This window comes from Pseudochaenichthys georgianus, chromosome 9, assembly GCF_902827115.2.
Source record: "Pseudochaenichthys georgianus chromosome 9, fPseGeo1.2, whole genome shotgun sequence".
Classification (NCBI taxonomy): domain Eukaryota; kingdom Metazoa; phylum Chordata; class Actinopteri; order Perciformes; family Channichthyidae; genus Pseudochaenichthys; species Pseudochaenichthys georgianus.
Genome location: NC_047511.1, coordinates 2209064 through 2225785, shown reverse-complemented (window position 1 = coordinate 2225785; position 16722 = coordinate 2209064). Strand labels below are relative to the sequence as shown.

Below are 16722 nucleotides of genomic sequence, written 5' to 3'. Positions count from 1 at the left end.
TGCAGCGAGCCGTTTGGCCGATGCAGAGCGGAGTACACATGCTGGGGTGTACAGTTTAACCATGTCCTGGATCTAGGAAGGGTCAGATCCATTTACAGCATGGTACGCAAGTAGCAGTGTCTTGAAGTGGATTCTAGCAGTTACCGGAAGCCAGTGAAGGGAGCGGAGGAGCGGCGTGGTGTGGGAGAATTTAGGAAGGTTGAAGACCAGACGAGCCGCTGCATTCTGGATGAGATGCAGAGGTCGGATGGCACATGCAGGTAGACCAGCCAGGAGGGAGTTGCAGTAGTCTAGGCGTGAGATGACGAGAGCCTGGACCAGAACCTGCGTGGCTTTCTGGGTCAGCTGGGGACGCATCCTCCTGATGTTGTAAAGCGTGTATCTGCAGCAGCGGGTTGTAGCAGCGATGTTTGCAGTGAAGGACAGGTTGTTATCTAGGGTCACACCCAGATTCCTTGCAGTCTGAGTCGGGGAAACAACAGAGGTGCCGATGTTGATTGTTAGGTCAAGAGTGGGACACTCTTTTCCCGGAAGAAAAAGCAGTTCAGTCTTGTCAAGGTTGAGCTTGAGGTGGTGAGCAGACATCCACTGAGAGATGTCAGCTGGACAAGCAGAGATGCGTGCGACGACCTGGGTCTCTGAGCGGGGAAAGGACAGAATTAATTGGGTGTCGTCAGCGTAGCAGTAGTATGAAAAACCATGCGGGCTAATGACAGATCCGAGCGAGTTTGTGTACAGAGAGAAGAGGAGGGGACCAAGGACAGAGCCCTGAGGGACCCCTGTAGTTAATTGACAAGGGTCGGACTCGGATCCTCTCCAAGTTACACTGTAGGTACGGTCTTTGAGGTATGAGGTGAGGAGGGAAAGTGCAGAGCCTGAAACTACGAGTTCTTGGAGAGTGTGAAGGAGGATCTGATGGTTCACCGTGTTGAATGCAGCAGACAGGTCCAAAAGGATGATGACAGAGGAGAGGGATGCTGCTTTAGCCGTGTGCAGTTCCTCAGTGACAGCAAGGAGGGCAGTTTATGTGGAGTGACCTGCCTTGAAACCAGACTGGTGCAGATCCAGAAGGTTGTTCTGATGGAGATAACAGGAGAGTTGTTTAAAGACAGCGCATTCAAGTGTTTTAGACAGGAACGGGAGGAGAGAGACAGGCCTGTAGTTTATAACATCATACGGGTTGAGAGTGGGTTTCTTTTTGCCTGAGAGATGGAAGCAGAGAAAGAGGAGAGCCTGATAGGTTAGGAGGTCGTCGCGGTGTTTGGATTTCCACCATTTCCGCTCTGCTGCCCTAAGGACGGTTCTATTAGCACGCAGTGCGTCATTTAGCCAGGGAGCAGGAGGAGACTGACGAGCCTGCCGAGATGTGAGAGGACAGAGAGAGTCCAGAGAGGATGAGAGAGTAGAGAGGAGAGTTTCTGCAGCAGAGTTTGGAGGCAGGAGTTGGAACGAGTCAGAGGAAGGGAGGGCTGGGAGCACCGATGAGGCAAAGGTAGAGGGGGAGAGGGAACGGAGGTTACGGCGGACAGGTATCCACAAGCTTCTAATGCAGTTGTACAGTATGTGCTGTATGTGTGTGCATACTGTTTATAGACAAATTGAGACTATACATTTAGTTTGTGTGTGTGTGTGTGTGTGTGTGTGTGTATGTGTGTGTGTGTGTGTTTGTGTGTGTGTGTGTTTGTGTGTGTGTGTGTGTGTGTGTGTGTGTATCTGTGTGTGTGTGTATGTGTGTGTTTGTTTGTGTGTGTGCACATTTCTTCATGTGAGTGTCGGAGAGCTGATTAACAGAGTGGCTAGCAACTGAAAAAGAAATGCACATTCTGAAAAACACACCGCATGCAAATGTGTTTGTCAGTCAGACAGTATGTCTCAATTAAGGCCTGAAAAGTCGAGTCTGAGCTGCCAGCTCCACTGACCCCCCACCCCCTACACACACAGGCACACATAATGTCCACACACTGCCTTAAAGCTTAGCGAAAAACTGGAAAGGACAAAGAATAAAGAGGGAAAGCTGAAGAAGAGGATAGAGGAAGCCTTCAGCGGTGTGACAGCGGGGGAAATTCTTGAGAGGAGTCTGTACGCTAAATTGACAACTGGAGAAGCACGGAGAGGGGGGGGGGGGGGTGATGAGACCGGCTGGAGCACACACACCACTGCACCAACCATAATGACAACAATAATGGCAAACAATAAACACTCAGATCAGACACCCCCAAAACACACACACACACACACACACACACACACACACACACACACACACACACACACACACACACACACACACACACACACACACACACACACACACACACACACACACACACACACACACACACACACACACACACACACACACACTAGCACACTATCTACTAACTAGAGTGTGGTTGATCCTACAGAAACACACACAGAATACACACATTCTGTACACATGAACAGCCTTTGGACACACACATGAACAGTGTATAAGTTTAATTATAATTGGACAGACACATTGTATTAGGTCACAAATAGGTAAACACATATCCACACAGATGCTGCTTCTCTGCGCACGCACGCACACACACACACACACACACACACACCACACACACACACACACACACACACACACACACACACACACACACACACACACACACACACACACACACACACACACACACACACACACACTGAGGAAGCTGATGGTGAGTGCAATGATGGCTGATGGCTGTGGAGCCATTTCATTAATCTCCAGACAGAGAGGCTTCAGAGGAGGAGGGAGAGACGCTGTATTAGGAAAATAAAGATAGAGTTGAAAGCTGTGTCTGTTATGGCAAGCCATTTGAGTATTTATTCCATATCCCTGATATCATACGGCAGCTGCCTACACTATTTGGCTCTTTGATTTCACTTGTTAGATGGGGCATTCTACCGAATTAGTGCAAAGTGCGGTCCCACAACAAGAAAAACTATTTAACAAATCAATTAAGTATTCAGACATAGATATTTACTAAGAATAAGTTATGGTATATTTAAACACAAGGCATTCAATTAGATAGGGATAAGTTTAATATATACAAAAACATCATTTATAGGGTACTTTCTATTGGGAAGTAGCTGTCCCCAACCCTGACATCTACATTTCAATTTCTGTAAATAACACTTAAAACATTAAATGTTTCAATGGTGTATTTAGAAGATCTGTATGATTACATTCAAACAGAAGTTGTAACATTTAGATTTATTATGGGTATCATTTTTTAGTAAAAAAACTATACTCAAAAAACCATGTCCACAGTTTTCATTTCATGACCGAAACACAAGGGGTTTTAGTCCAATGGCTGAGCCTGGTTTTTAGCCACACCTCTGCATTTTTTACTAGGCAGTGACACTGCATCCCTGCCCTCATGGCTGAATGGCAAGTAGCTATATCCCATACTTTTGATATAAATCTGTTCCAAAATCTGAAAATCGGCGTGTAACCTTAAACTCGTAATGTCCTCCCGATTACTATGCACCTTGTGCCCTCTGGGGTCAAAAATGACCCCATCTGGCTTGTCTGATATTTAACGCATAAAGTATAACATGTGAATCAATTTTGTGTTACACCTTTAGTTCTACTTCAGTCCAACCCATTACCACACATGTTTCCCTCAGTTTTGGAATTTCGGGCCGATAGACCCTAATTTATATGAAATTATACCATTTTCTGATAAAAAAAAAAAAGTGAAACAATGAATTAATTTGACCACATTGTATTGTGACTATTTGTCTTATCACAGACTGGTATATGTCAAAGTTTAGTAAGGATGCCCTTTTTGAATAATTTATATATTTTTAATGACAACACATAATCACACCTTGTGCCCTCTGGGGTCATTTTTGACCCCGTCTTGCTTGACTGTTATTTCAAGCATAAAGTATGAAATGTCAATCAATTTTGTGTTAAACCTTTAGTTTTGCTTCAGTCCAACCCAATACCACACATGTTTTCCCTTTGTTTTGGCATTTAGGGCCAAAAGACCTTTTTTATATGAAATGTACTGTTTTCTGAGTTAAAAAATAAATGAAACTATTTATTAATTTGAACATATCGTATTGTGACTATTTGTCTTATCACAGACTGGTATATGTCAAAGTTTAGTAAGGATGCCCTTTTTGAATAATTTATATATTTTTAATGACAACACATAATCACACCTTGTGCCCTCTGGGGTCATTTTTGACCCCGTCTTGCTTGACTGTTATTTCAAGAATTTAAAGTGGAAACCTCACGCATTTCTGTGTTACACATTTAATGTGCCCTTAGTTGCATGCAGGGCAGGTAACAATGGTGTGACCTTTGCGGATGTATGCATTGCATCTTTGGCACATTTTATTGTCAAGTCAAAGGATATGGCGTTCCACTAAACTTGAAGAATCTCGTTTAATTTGGCATATTACTCTCAATGAATATAAGAAAGCACTGCGTAAAGCGAGAGCAGCCTACTACTCTTCATTAATAGATGAGAATAAGAATAATGCAAGATTTCTTTTCAGCACTGTAGCCAGGCTGACAGAGAGCCACAGCTCGATTGAGCCTTCTATTCCCTTAGCACTCAGTAGTAATGATTTTATGTGCTTTTTTAACGATAAAATTGTTACTCTTAGAAACAAAATTAATGACCTCTTGCCTTCGACCAGTATAGTGTTATCAACAGCTCCCGGAATCGTAAGTTCTAATATTACACTAGATAGTAAACTAGAATGCTTTTCAGCCATTAACCTTGAACAATTACATTCAATGATTCTCTCTTCTAAACCATCAACGTGTATGTTAGACCCAATTCCAACTAAGCTGTTGAAGGAAGTTTTTCCATTAATTAGCACTTCTTTATTAAATATTATGAATATGTCTTTATTATCAGGCTATGTTCCACAATCATTCAAAGTAGCAGTGATAAAACCGCTTCTTAAAAAGCACAACCTCGATCCAGAGGTTTTAGCCAACTATAGACCTATTTCTAATCTTCCGTTCCTCTCAAAAATTCTTGAGAAAGCGGTCGCAAAACAGTTGTGTGATTACTTAAAAAACAATGATTTATTTGAAGATTTTCAGTCTGGCTTTAGAACACATCATAGCACAGAGACAGCTCTGGTTAAAGTCACAAATGATATTCTAATAGCCTCAGACAAGGGACTTGTCTCTATTCTTGTTTTGCTCGATCTTAGTGCTGCATTTGATACTATCGACCATGATATCCTATTGCAAAGACTAGAGCACTTAGTTGGCATACAGGGAACTGCTTTAGGCTGGTTTAGGTCCTATCTATCTGAACGCTCTCAGTTTGTACGTGTTAACGATGAATCTTCCACGCAAACCAAAGTTAGCCATGGAGTGCCACAGGGCTCAGTGCTCGGACCTATTTTGTTCACATTATATATGCTTCCGTTAGGCAATATTATAAGGAATCATTCTGTAAACTTTCATTGTTATGCGGATGATACTCAACTATATTTATCAATCAAGCCTGATGAAATTAATCATCTAAATAAAATTCAAGACTGCCTTAAGGACTTAAAAACGTGGATGACCTTAAACTTTTTGATGTTAAACACGACCAAAACTGAAGTTATTGTACTTGGCCCGAAGAATCTACGAAACAAATTATCTAAAGACATACTAACTATGGATGGCATTAATTTGGCCTCCAGTGAGACTGTAAGGAATCTTGGTGTTATATTTGATCAGGATTTATCCTTTAACGCCCACATAAAATCAATTTCAAGGACCGCCTACTTCCATCTACGTAACATTGCAAAAATCAGGCATATCTTGCCTCAAAACGATGCAGAGAAACTAGTCCATGCATTTGTTACTTCTAGGCTGGATTATTGTAACTCTTTATTATCAGGGAGTACCAAGAAGTCAATCAAGTCGCTTCAGCTGATTCAAAATGCTGCGGCTCGTGTACTAACCAGAGTTAGGAAAAGGGACCACATTACTCCTGTTCTGGCTGCCTTACACTGGCTCCCTATAGAACACAGGATAGAATTTAAAATTCTTCTTCTCGCCTACAAAGCCCTTAATGGGCAGGCGCCATCTTACCTTAAAGAACTCATTATACCCTACTGTCCTACTAGGGCATTGCGTTCCAAGAATGCAGGGTTGTTGGTTGTTCCTAGAATCTTTAAAAGTACAATGGGAGCCAGAGCCTTTTCTTATCAAGCTCCACATTTGTGGAATCAGCTTCCAGTTTGTGTTCGGGCGGCAGACACCCTATCCGTTTTTAAGAGTGCGCTTAAGACCTTCCTTTTTGATAAAGCTTATAGTTAGGGCTGATTAGATTCAGCCCCTAGTTTTGCTGATATAGGCTTAGTTTGTCGGGGGACATCTTACTTCTTCCTTCTCTCTGTCTATACCCGTGTACACTCATGTTCCGATTAACCCAGCTTCCCCAAATGTCTTTCTTTTTGGTGTCTATATACGCTGGGATCCGGAGTCATGGATGATCCTGCGGTCCTGTGTCCTGGATCGCGAGCGCTGGATCTTGAGTCGTGGCTGTGGTCCTGGATCATAGGTCCTGGATGGATATCCTCGTGGATTCATCTTCCTATTATACACACATGCATTTCCAAACATTTGGACTACCTATGTTGCAAATGTATTATCTTTTCAATTTACACACGGCATCTATTGCACGTCTGTCCGTCCTGGGAGAGGGATCCCTCCTCTGTTGCTCTCCCTGAGGTTTCTCCCATTTTTCCCTTTAAACTGGGTTTTCTTTGGAAGTTTTTCCTTGTACGATGTGAGGGTCTAAGGACAGAGGGTGTCGTATTGTCATACTGATATTCTGTACACACTGTGAAGACCACTGAGACAAATGTAACATTTGTGATATTGGGCTATATAAATAAACATTGATATTGGTTTTGACATCAATCTGGCGAGGGCAGAATTTGCACCTGCTCCTTTTGGGTGATGGGTCAGGAGGGGGAGCTGGGCGAGGGGGAGCTTGGCGAGCGGGAGCTGGACGAGCGGGAGCTGGGTGACGGGTAGCTGGGCGAGTGGGAGCTGGGCGAGTGGGAGCTGGGTGACGAGTAGCTGCTGCAGAGGTAGAGCTGGAGCAGAACTGCTGGACCTCCATAACCAAACTGGCAGCGGCTGGCGTGCGGGGAAGAACCTGTCAAGTCAAGTCAAACTTTATTATAATAAATCACAGTGCAAATACAAAAAGTTCAAATTGTGAGGACACTACAGAAGGAAGAGCAACAGAAATGAAGCTTAATGCTGACCTTGCGTCGCTGGATGTGAGGTATCACAAGTTGTCGTCCAAGCTCCTCCATGAACAGCCTCCTCTTGTTGCACTTCCCCTGATTCCAGGCTGGGTTGATCTCAGACCACAGGACAAAGGAATTGTATGCACAACTAGGGGACAACGGGCTGTCATTCCTTTGCACGTGTACACACTGGTAACCTTGAAACAAAATAAACAAACCAAAACATATTCAGAAATGTATGTTTATTTCCTACACACAAATTCAATGCATTATCCATTCCATAAATAATACTAGTAGTAGTAACCATGCCACTTTCGTCAAAAAAGTGACAGGTGATGTGACAGGTCACACCTCTCCCTACTTATGCAAATGAGCTAAGTCCCGTCCCCCATTGCGAGATCCTTTGATGTGATTGGGTACAATCATGTTAATGAGCTAAGTCCCATTGTTCGAGATCCTTTTGATGTGTGTTATAACAGGTAGGTGTGAAATGCCCCCCTGTGTAGTGCCTTTGTTGTTTAGTTATTTGATGTATTGATTAAGATAGTCTCTTTGAAGTTATGTTGTCTGGCCCCTGTCCCCTCACACCCCTTTGTAGTCTAGTCCTTTGATGTGTGTTATAACAGGTAGGTGTGAAAATCCCCCCTGTGTAGTGCCTTTTGTTGTATAATTTTTGATGTGTTGATTAAGGCAGACTCTTTGCAGTTATGTTGTCTGGCCCCTGCCCCTCAGAGCCCTTTGTTGTCTAATCGAATTAGCCTTTGATGTGAGGTGTTATAACAGGCAGGTGTGATTTCACACTGGTGAAAGCCTTTGATGTTAATATAGGTGTCTCTTTGAAGTTATGCGTGAGACTGTCTACCCGCCTCCTCCCAGCCTCCCCCCTTTTCTCCACCCCTTCCTTATGGCTATGACGCCAGCAGATAGTGGGGGTGGAATTAGATGAAGATAGAAATACACTCAAACTAAATTAAAAAAGACAGGCAATTCCACTTACCAAGTCACCTTTCAAAAAAGAAAAATGGCAAGAGACGCCTCAAATTGGGTTTAATCAGCCTGTGACAACTTACCGCCACCCGTCCAGAGCGCCAGTCAAGAAACGAATGCAGCAGCAGTGCGGGGTTCAGACGCCTACAGCCGAAAGATCTGTGCATGAACTTATCACGTGCCCTGTTTTGGTCATGTGAGCACGTTCATGTGTGCTGGAGGAGGGGCTCTGTGAGGAAGTGACAGATTTCTCCCCGGTTTGACTGCAAAAGACTCTCACTCGAGAGGGTTTCTCCAAAATGACCTACCCCTACCTTTAAGAACAATTAACACACACACACACACACACACACACACACACACACACACACACACACACACACACACACACACACACACACACACGTTTGGAGTTGGCCTTTGGTGTGAAGATTTGAGATAAGCATGGGATGTTAATCTATATGTTGATTAAGACACTCTCTGTGAGGGGCAAAGGAAGAGGGACGGGGGAGGAAAATTCAGAGGATGAAGAAGCAGAACAAATAACTTGTTTGTAAAACGGACAGCATGTCAGTTTCAAGAAATATGACACCGTGTTTATGCATGACATGCAAAATATCTTGAAGCCCTATACATTTTTTTTTTTAAAAAGGTAAAAGTATATTGTGTTGAAAATATCGCAAAAGTCGTAATATTGTATAATGTATTAGTTGCATGTTGTATTTTGCTAGAAGTCACTATGTAGTTTTTCTAAAATTATAATGGAAAAAGGAGAGAAAGACAAAAAAAACAAAATATCACAGTATGTTGAAAAAATATGAAAAAAGTAATGCTGTGTTTAAAATAACATGAACGAAATCAAAATAACGCCTCTAAAAAACATATATTATATATATATATATTTAGAAAAGTAATGTTAGTCATGTAAAGTTATCAAGACTGCTGTGTTTCATAGAAACAGTGTTACATTTACAAACTTGCCTTTTAGAGAGACGAAGAAAACGAATTCCTTACAAATTAATGAATATTTTACCCGGTTAAAAAGGTGTGCATCCATTAAAGTGTAACTAAAAGTAACTTAGTAACACAAGAAAAGAGAATAAAGCATTGATGTCAACAAAACTGGATTGCTCCAATGAAATAATAAATAAATAATTTCAAAAAAGTGCTTTTAAAGAAAATGTATTCAGATAAAGTATTTTATTTTCAGAAATGTTTTAAGGTTTTGCATACATAAAAAGTGTGTCTTACAGTTCCTTTATGAGAGAATTACACACAAATCTGCAGAGTGTCACTAAAAAGTTCTAAACAGTGACTGACATTCTGTATGGGGGATTCACACCTGAGCTGCTGCAGGGGGAGGGCGTTGAACAGGGGGTGAGTATGTTTGGCTCTCGGGGGGATGGTGTGTTAAGAGTCAGATTCTTAATGAAATCTTTACACATAAATCTGCCAAGTGTCTGTAAAAAGTCTTAAAATTAAAAACTTGCCTTTTAGAATCAGAATCCTAACGAAATCTACTAGTACTTCATGATAGTGGTCCGCTTTTATACACAAAAGTGTATCTTTTCAGTAACTTTCTCAGAGAATTTAAGCATAAATCTGTCAAATGTTCAAAACAGCCTTGTTTCACTGAAATAGCTTCAAAATCACAAACTGCCATTAAGAGTCAGATTCTTAATGAAATCTACGGACACAAAGTCTACTTCATTATCTACTTTTCAGCTTTTTAATACAAAAGTGTATATGCTTGACGAAATCTACTAAAACAAAGTACTTCATGGTAGTGGTCAGCTTTTATACACAATAGTGTATCTTTCAGTAACTTTCTCAGAGAATGTAAGCATAAATCTGTCAAATGTTCAAAACAGCCTTGTTTCACTGACATAGCCTCAAAATCACAAACTGCCATTAAGAGTCAGAATCTTAACGAAATCTACGGACACAAAGTCTACTTCATTATCTACTTTTCAGATTTTAAACACAAAAGTGTATCTTTCAGTAACTTTCTCAGAGAATTTAAGCATAAATCTGTCAAATGTTCAAAACAGCCTTGTTTCACTGAAATAGCCTCAAAATCACAAAATTCCATTAAGAGTCAGAATCCTAATTAAATCTACTAAAACAGAGTACTTTCATGGTAGTTGTCAGCTTTTAAAAAGAAAAGTGTATCTTTCAGTAACTTTCTCAGAGAATTTAAGGCGAGACACCCCAGGTGAATAGGGTAATTTTTTTAACTTAAAGGTATCAGCTATAAATATCTCCAGTTAATTACTTACAATAAGGCAATTGTCTTTTGTATTACAAGTTTTCTGAAATAGCATGTTTCAATATACAAATTATCCATTATGTCATTAAATATGCACATATTTTAACACATTTCAGGAATTGAAATCTGAACTTTGAATAAAGCCATATTCAAAATTATTGTTTCATTTTGTAGTCATATTAGTATCTAAGGCTTTTACAGAAGGGATATTGGATATCTCTTTTTATCACTCCATAAATCAGAAAATACTGTCAACAGCCCTAAAATATCAATTTTCGCCATGTTTTTAGGTATACAATGTTGTATAATTCAGGCTATGAATCATATATGAACAAACCCTTCTGTAAAAGCCTTCATAATATTGATAGGAATATAACTGGAAGGTTTGGTGTATCTACATAATACTGAAGTTGAAATTTCGAACTCAGAGTAGGAGAAAAAACTCATTTTGAGAAAACGACCTTTAAAGATTACAGTGAGGCACTAGCTAAACCCTCCTGTTCTTTGGATGATAGCTTGCGCCTCGACGCACTCCATGAAGGTATTTCATGTTCGGGGTCATTTGTTTTTTGTATAACCTTGCTTCGTGCAAGTAACAATTGTTGTCGTGTTCTCTGTGAACGTTTTTTTCGCCGTTCTTTTGCCATTTTGAGATTTCTATTTCTAGTGGAAAGTTAACCAGGAAGTGTTTTAGCACACCACGTGACGCATCTGAACGAATCACGTTGTCAGAAATTGACACCAGCCAATGAGATTTCGTTTCTTGGTTTAAGACCCCTTTGTGCTTTCACGATTGGTTGCTGATACAAAGGAAATGACCATATTTGGATCCAATGAGATTGTGCAGGAGAGACACAGCTTTCCAGCGATACCTCTGTTGACATGGTGCACACAGCGGTCGCAGTACTTTAAGTTACGTTAGAATGCTAACTTTTGGTGAATTTAGGAGAAATCTACAGACGCAAATAGACAAACTATAGTAAAATAAACACTTAAATGTGTATTTTGTACGTTTTCCTTCCAAAAGCCTGAAATAAAAGATGTTATAGAATCAAAATAGCACAACATCTCAAAATTGACCAGTACTTGAAAAACGATGTTTTTGCCTGCCGTGTCTCGCCTTAAGCATAAATCTGTCAAATGTTCAAAACAGCCTTGTTTCACTGAAATAGCCTCAAAATCACAAACTGCCATTAAGAGTCAGATTCTTAACGAAATCTACCGACACAAAGTCTACTTCATTATCTACTTTTCAGCTTTTTGAATACAAAAGTGTATATGCTTGACAAAATCTACTAAAACAAAGTACTTCATGGTAGTGGTCAGCTTTTATACACAATAGTGTATCTTTCAGTAACTTTCTCAGAGAATTTAAGCATAAATCTGTCAAATGTTCAAAACAGCCTTGTTTCACTGAAATAGCCTCAAAATCACAAACTGCCCCTTAAGAGTTAGATGCTTTACGGAATCTAATAAAAGAGAGTACTTTCATGGTAGTGGTCAGCTTTTAAAAAGAAAAGTGTATCTTTCAGTAACTTTTTGAGAGAGTTAAGCATAAATCTTTCAAATGTTTCAAAACAGCCTTGTTTCACTGACAGCCTCTAAAATCACAAACTGCCATTAAGAGTCAGAATCTTAACGAAATCTACGAACACAAAGTCTACTTCATTATCTACTTTTCAGCTTTTTAAACACAAAAGTGTATCTTTCAGTAACTTTCTCAGAGAATTTAAGCATAAATCTGTCAAATGTTTCAAAACAGCCTTGTTTTACTGACATTGCCTCAACATCACAAATTGCCATTAAGAGTCAGATGCTTGACGAAATCTACTAATACAAAGTACTTCATTATCTACTTTTTCAGCTTTTATACACAAAAGTGTATCTTTCACTAACTTTTTGAGAGAATTAAGCATACATCTGTCAAATGTTTCAAAACAGCCTTGTTTCCCTGACATAAGCATAAGCATAAGCATATACACTTTTGTATTCAAAAGCTGAAAAGTAGATAATGAAGTAGACTTTGTGTCCGTAGATTTCGTTAAGAATCTGACTCTTAATGGCAGTTTGTGATTTTGAGGCTATGTCAGTGAAACAAGGCTGTTTTGAACATTTGACAGATTTATGCTTAAATTCTCTGAGAAAGTTACTGAAAGATACACTATTGTGTATAAAAGCTGACCACTACCATGAAGTACTTTGTTTTAGTAGATTTCGTCAAGCATATACACGTTTGTATTCAAAAGCTGAAAAGTAGATAATGAAGTAGACTTTGTGTCCGTAGATTTCGTTAAGAATCTGACTCTTAATGGCAGTTTGTGATTTTGAGGCTATTTCAGTGAAACAAGGCTGTTTTGAACATTTGACAGATTTATGCTTAAATTCTCTGAGAAAGTTACTGAAAGATACACTATTCTTTTTAAAAGCTGACCACTACCATGAAAGTACTCTGTTTCAGTAGATTTAATTAGGATTCTGACTCTTAATGTCAGTTTGTGATTTTGAGGCTATTTCAGTGAAAACAAGGCTGTTTTGAACATTTGACAGATTTAAGCTTAAATTCTCTGAGAAAGTTACTGAAAAGATACACTTTTGTGTATAAAAGCGGACCACTACCATGCAGTACTCTGTTTGAGGAGATTTCGTTAGGATTCTGACTCTAAAAGGCAAGTTTTTTGATTTTAAGACTTTTTACAGACACTCGGCAGATGTATGTGTAAAGATTTCGTTAAGAATCTGACTCTTAACACACCATCCCACCGTGAGCCAAACATACTCACCCCCTTTCAATGCCCTCCCTCTGCAGCAGCTCAGGTGTGAACCCCCCATACAGAATGTCAGTCACTGTGTAAAACTTTTTAGTGACACTCTGCAGATTTGTGTGTAATTCTCTCACAAAGGAACTGTAAGATACACTTTTTATGTATGCAAAACCTTAAAACATTTCTGAAAATAAAATACTTTATCTGAATACATTTTCTTTAAAAGCACTTTTTTGAAATTATTTATTTATTATTTCATTGGAGCAATCCAGTTTTGTTGACATCAATGCTTTATTCTCTTTTCTTGTGTTACTAAGATACTTTTAGTTACACTTTAATGGATGCAAACCTTTTTAACCGGGTAAAATATTCATTAATTTGTAAGGAATTCGTTTTCTTTATGTCTCTCTAAAAGGCAAGTTTGTGAATGTAACACTGTTTCGATGAAACACAGCAGTCTTGATAACTTTACATGACTAACATTACTTTTCTAAATATATGTTTTTTAGAGGCGTTACTTTGATTTCTTTCATGTTATTTTAAACACAACATTACTTTTTTCATATTTTTTCAACATACTGTGATATTTTGTTTTTTTTGTCTTTCTCTCCTTTTTCCATTATATTTTTAGAAAAACTACATAGTGATTTCTAGCAAAATACAACTAATACATTATACAATATTACGACTTTTGCGATATTTTCAACACAATATACTTGTACCTTTTTAAAAAACAAAATGTATAGGGCTTCAAGATATTTTGCATGTCATAAACACGGTGTCATCTTTCTTGAAACTGACGTGCTGTCCGTTTTACAAACGAGTTATTTTTTCTGCTTCTTCATCCTCTGAATTGTCCTCCCCCATCCCTCTTCCTTCGCCCCTCACAGAGAGTGTCTTAATCAACATATAGATTAACATCCCATGCTTATCTCAAATCTTCACACCAAAGGCCAACTCCAAATGTGTGTGTGTGTGTGTGTGTGTGTGTTTGTTTGTTTGTTAATTATTCTTAAAGGTAGGGGTAGGTCATTTTGGAGAAACCCTCTCGAGTCTCTTGCCATTTTTCTTTTTTGAAAGGTGACTTGGTAAGTGGAATTGCCTGTCTTTTTTAATTTAGTTTGAGTGTATTTCTATCTTCATCTAATTCTACCCCCACTATCTGCTGGCGTCGTAGCCATAAGGAAGGGGTGGAGAAAAGGGGGGAGGCTGGGAGGGGGCGGGTAGACAGTCTCACGCATAACTTCAAAGAGACACCTAGATTAACATCAAAGGCTTTCACCAGTGTGAAATCACACCTGCCTGTTATAACACCTCACATCAAAGGGAAAACATCAAAGGCTAATTAGATTAGACAACAAAGGGCTCTGAGGGGCAGGGGCCAGACAACATAACTTCAAAGAGTCTGCCTTAATCAACACATCAAATAATTAGACAACAAAAGGCACTACACAGGGGGGCTTTTCACACCTACATGTTATAACACACATCAAAGGACTAGACTACAAAGGGGTGTGAGGGGACCGGGGCCAGACAACATAACTTCAAAGAGACTATCTTAATCAATACATCAAAGAACTAAACAACAAAGGCACTACACAGGGGGGCATTTCACACCTACCTGTTATAACACACATCAAAAGGATCTCGAACAATGGGAGGCGGGACTTAGCTCATTAACATGATTGTACCCAATCACATCAAAGCATCTCGCAATGGGGGGCGGGACTTAACTCATTTGCAGGAAGTAGGGAGAGGTGTGACCTGTCACATCACCTGTCACTTTTTTGACGAAAGCTGCATGTTTACTACTACTAATAGTATTAACATTATGAATAATAAATGTAAAATACCTTGTCAAGATTATCGACACCCCCTTTGTTGTGATTGTAATCTTCGATGATTTGGGGCTTTTTGTCATCCCTGTCGCTCACAGCTGCATCGCGATGCAGAGTGCTCATCAGAAGAACATTTCTCTGTGTTGTGGGGAGATAGGACACCAGAGAGAGCATGGGTCTCGGTGAAAGCAAACTTTGATGAGAAACGAGCCCTGTCCGCTTTTGACACCAGTGCAGGGGGAAGCTCAGGTTTATTTCTCCTTACTGTTCCCACCATGAACAGCTTTCTTTTCAGCAGGGCCAGGCCAAGGGCATGTGAAGTAAAGAAGTTGTCACAGGTTATCGTTTTTCCCTGGAGGCCTTGCCAGTGTCTATCTGCATATTCCATGCGTAGCTTGACCTGGCATCGCATGCTGCCCATATTTTGATCCCATATTTCCCTGGTTTGCTTGGGATATACTGTTTGAATGGACAGCGACCTCTGAATCGACAGTCACATTAGTGCCTGGATTGTACATCATTGGCAGGAGAGACACCCACGTGTCCCAAACGTCTCGAATTGGAGCAATTTTGTCTCGTGCCCGGCGATCTTTTCTTGTGTCTTTGTCATCAAATCTTATGACTCTGGAGATTTTATGAAACATTTTATGTGTCATGGTAGCACGGAAAATTTCCCTACCAGACTCTGCATTCCATTGACTTGCTGTAGCCTCTTTGCTGGATCGGTACACTAGAACCAACAAACCCACGCAGGTCTATTTGATCCATCTTTCTCCATTTTTTCCCATAAACACGCTGCCCCTCCTTGTTAGTCATGTTCAGCACTGACTCTTCGATGGCCTTGGGCAGAAACAGATAAAAAGCGGACTTGATGTCCTCGATACGAGACCTTGCATACAGGGTTGGACCCTGGCGGCTTGTCTCTCTCTCTGCTTTCTCTGCTGTTACCATGCGACATCCGTCACAGGGAGGGATGGAAGACCAGATCATTTTTTCATCCTTAGATTGGAAATATTCTTCCATCTCTGCTGGGTCTTCTTCCTCAGATTCTTCCTTATCAGTGGATTCTTCCACTTCCTCAAAATAAGTGTGGTCCTCCACTTCTGACACTTCTTCCATTTCTGATTCTACCTCTTCATATTCATTTTGCTCCATTTCAAAACCTTCTTCCATTTCAGAAGCGGGCGATGTGGGGGCTTCTTCAGAGGAAGAATTTGGTCTGTAACTTACATTACTTCATGAGTTTCCTCCTCTTCTGACCCTGAATCCTCCTCATCGGTTGATTTTTCCTCCATAACACGGTTAAAGATTAGCTCATGAACCTCCTCCACAGTCAAATGTTTCTGCCTCCTCATTTTGCTGCCTGTCTCTCTCAGAATAAAATGTGAAATGCCCCAACATTTGTGAGAAAAGGCCTGTTTGTTTCGCTAGGATTTTTTCTTGCCGGTCAAATGTCCGGGCAGAATTTATTTTACCGGACAAATCTGAAACTTACCGGTCATATTTCAATAATAATAATAAGAGTTGTGTAGCAGAGTTTCCGTTAGCAGGTAATTACCGGACTATGAGCAGATATGCTTCAGTTTAAAACTCAGTTCACGGGGCTCATTTTTAT

The 16722-nt window shown here is 40.1% G+C and overlaps 1 pseudogene; it reads right to left on the bottom strand.

Annotated features, from left to right (window-relative positions):
• Nucleotides 1-2371: 2371 nt before the first annotated feature.
• LOC117452142 (piggyBac transposable element-derived protein 4-like) lies at nucleotides 2372-16226 on the bottom strand (annotated as a pseudogene).
• Between the last annotated feature and the right edge of the window lie 496 nt (nucleotides 16227-16722).